This window comes from Petaurus breviceps, unplaced genomic scaffold (assembly GCF_028583685.1).
Source record: "Petaurus breviceps papuanus isolate PSGF00001 unplaced genomic scaffold, PetGlider_PUasm1.0 207, whole genome shotgun sequence".
NCBI classification, from domain to species: Eukaryota; Metazoa; Chordata; class Mammalia; order Diprotodontia; family Petauridae; genus Petaurus; species Petaurus breviceps.
In genome coordinates, this window is record NW_027185850.1 from 8,619,810 (window position 1) to 8,622,855 (window position 3,046).

Genomic DNA, 3,046 nt, shown 5'->3' on the forward strand with positions numbered 1-3,046 from the left:
CTCCTCCCCTTCTCCTTTTCCTCTCCTTCCCCCTTCTTCACTTCCTCTCCTCCCCCTCCCCCTCCCCTTCCTCCCCCCCTCCCCCCCCCCCTTCCCTCCCCCCCTCCCCCCCCCCCCCCTCTCCCTCCTCCCCCTTCTTACCTCCCCCTCCCTCCTCCCCTTCCTCCTCAGTAACAGGACTAATAGCTAACCTTCATATAGCACTTTAAGTTTGGCGAAATACTTCACATCTATTATCCCATTTGATCCTTGCACCAGCACTGTGAGAGAGCTGCTATTATCATCCCATTTTACAGATGAGGAAAATGAGGCCAAATAAATAATTTGCTTAGTACCACACAGCTACAGCAAGATTCAAACCTGAGTCTTCCTTATTCCAGGAAAACCCATTGCGCTGCTCAGCCACCCACTTGGTTTACCCTCAAGTTACAGACCAGGAAATTGAGGATAAGTGACTTGTCCAGGGAAACAAGCAGCAGAATGGAAATCTGAACCCAAGCCCTCTGAGCTCAAACCTGCCCTTGCCATGCACACATGCCCTTCTCTCCAGGGAGAATGAGGAGCTTGATTGGGAGCTTGGCGGGTGGATCCAGGTGCTCAGACATCATGGTTTCTGTAGAAATGGGCAGGTGGCAGATTATCATTTCAGAGCTCAAAGCAGCCACAGGGGTGATTTAACCCAAGGTATCCATTTTACAGATGAGGAAGCTGAGGTAAAGTGGGTCAGTGTGGGAGTGGGCACAGGAAGGAAAGAGCTTTTGTGGAAAGAAGAGCCGGTGAAAGTCATGGGGGTCTTGAGAGGAGGAAGCAAGGGAGAGGTGGCCAAAGGGAACGCTTGTGGCCTTCCTGACCCCCAGGACCGCAGGCCTTTGGGGCTGCCAGCAGTCCCCGACTCCAAGGATAGGCATGAAGGTGTGGGAAGATACGGATTGTGGTTCTTTGCAGAGTGAGAGTGGCGTGCTGGGCATTAGGGAGGAGACTGCTTGGGACAATTAGAGCATGTGCATGCCAAGTTCTTTATAGAAGCAGTGGCACCTTGTGTCTCCCCTCCATTAATTAGTTCTTATTTAATCTGTATGTAGCTTGCTTTGTATATATTTGCTTACATCTTGTCTCTCTCATTGGATTGAGAGCTCCTTGAGGGCAGGGACTGCCTTTTGCCCCTTTTTGCATTCCCACTGCTTAGTTACTATAGCCCCTAGCACACAGTAGGAGCTTAATAATGCTGATTGATTGAGGTAAAAAAAAGACCTGGGGGAAGATCCTGTCCCTGCCCTTTAGCAGCTCTTTAGATCAGGTGGAAGGACTCATGAAATCTCAGCAGAGTGGGGACATTTAGTTTAGGGGCAAAGTCATTCTCACTTCTCACTTCAGTTGGAACTGATAACTCTGTAGAGTTATCCTTGATCAGAAGGTGCCACTGGGTCATTCAGAAAAATTCAGGACCCTTTGTTTAAGGTCAAAATGTCAGTGCTTAAAGGAATAAACTCTTCTTACCTGGAGCATTCATATGTGAATTTCTAGCTCATTTCATTTGTTAGAAATCTTAAAGTAGGGGACCAGTCCTTAATGTGGGGTCAGTGAACTCCCAAATGAGTTGATAGACTGTGCATAGATTTTATTTTCATTAGCCCCAGGTTAAAATTCAATTTTAATACTTCAAATGTGAATTTTAAAAAATGTTCTGAGAAGGGATCCATAGGCTTCCCCAGGTAACCAAAGGAGTCTATGACAGAAAACCCTTTTTTTTTTCCTTTTTGGAGGGCAATTGGGGTTAAGTGACTTGCCCAAGGGCACATGGCTAGTTTTTGTGTTAAGTGTCTGAGGCCAGGTCCTCCTGACTCCAGGGCCGGTGCTCTATTCACTATACCACCTAGCCACCCCCAGAAAAAGCTTTAAGAAGCTCTGTTTTAGGGTGACTTTTTAGTTCAGCAGGCACGGATATCGTGGTTGGGAAAGTGCTGGCTTAGAGGGCAGAAGACCTGGCTTCTAATCCTGCCTCTGCAGTTTGCTGCTTATGTAACCTTTGGTAAAACACTTACCCTCTCAGGGTCTCAGTTTACTTATCTGTAAAATTCAAACCTTGGCCTGGAGTGATCCTATGATCCAGATAAATGAAGAGGTGTTGCTAGCTTGGACTTCTCAAGCATATTGGAGCATGCCTGGTGTTGGGTTCAGGTTCATCTCAGATAATTGCTCCGTCTCCTCTCTCTGTGGAGTCTGAGAATGTTAGGGCTGTAGGAAGCTCAGAGACCACTCGGGTGTGGCCCACCGGGTCTCATTGCCAAGCTAGCTCAGCTTCTTACCTTGTTTGATGGAGCTCCTAAGGCTGTCAATTCAGGGAATTCCTTCTACCAACAAAACCACAGGATTTGTCCCCTCTCCTGAAAGACTGTGAGCCGGTGTGACCGGTGCGGCCACAACCATGGTTTCCAGGCTGCAGGTGGCTTAATGGCCATCCCAGGATGGCAAGGCTCCTGTGATGGTGTATTTGGGACCAGAAAGTAGCTGCAGTTTACGACGGTAATTTTAGTTTTGGGGTAAGGGGAATAGCAGCTGGGCAGTTCATATTAATCAGGGACATGGCCTTAGGCTAACTAATAATCAAACAGTCCTAACTGACAAGCATTTATTAAGCACTATATGTAGCAGGCACCATGTTGAGCCCTGCTCAAAGAAGGGGAAAGGATGCAAAGAAGGGGAAAGTCACAATCTCTACCCTCAGGGACCTCATATTCTTAAAGGGGACACCACAAATCCATATATGAGTATGTACAAAATTAACTGGGTAATTTATGGGGTAATCCTGTGGTGGGGGTGCTTGGAGGCTTAATGGGCATGGTCAGCTGCCATCTCCTTTTGGGGCACCTTTTCTAGGCCTTTCAGGTGTTAGTATATGCTCTTGTCTGAAATTGCTTCAGCTGGATCCCCAGAAGCCCAACTGAGAGAGTCTGGGCTATTTATTTCCTTATAATTCAATGAGCATTCATTAAGAGCCCTTTGTAAACCAAGTACCATGCCAGGAGGTTGACAAAAAAAAAAAAAA

The 3,046-nt window shown here is 47.2% G+C and overlaps 1 protein-coding gene across 2 annotated transcripts in view; it reads left to right on the forward strand.

Moving 5' to 3' along the window:
- The window catches only part of LOC138164886 (nucleotide sugar transporter SLC35D2), a 76,864-nt gene that overhangs the window by 12,363 nt on the left and 61,455 nt on the right, over positions 1–3,046 (forward strand). The window lies entirely within an intron of this gene.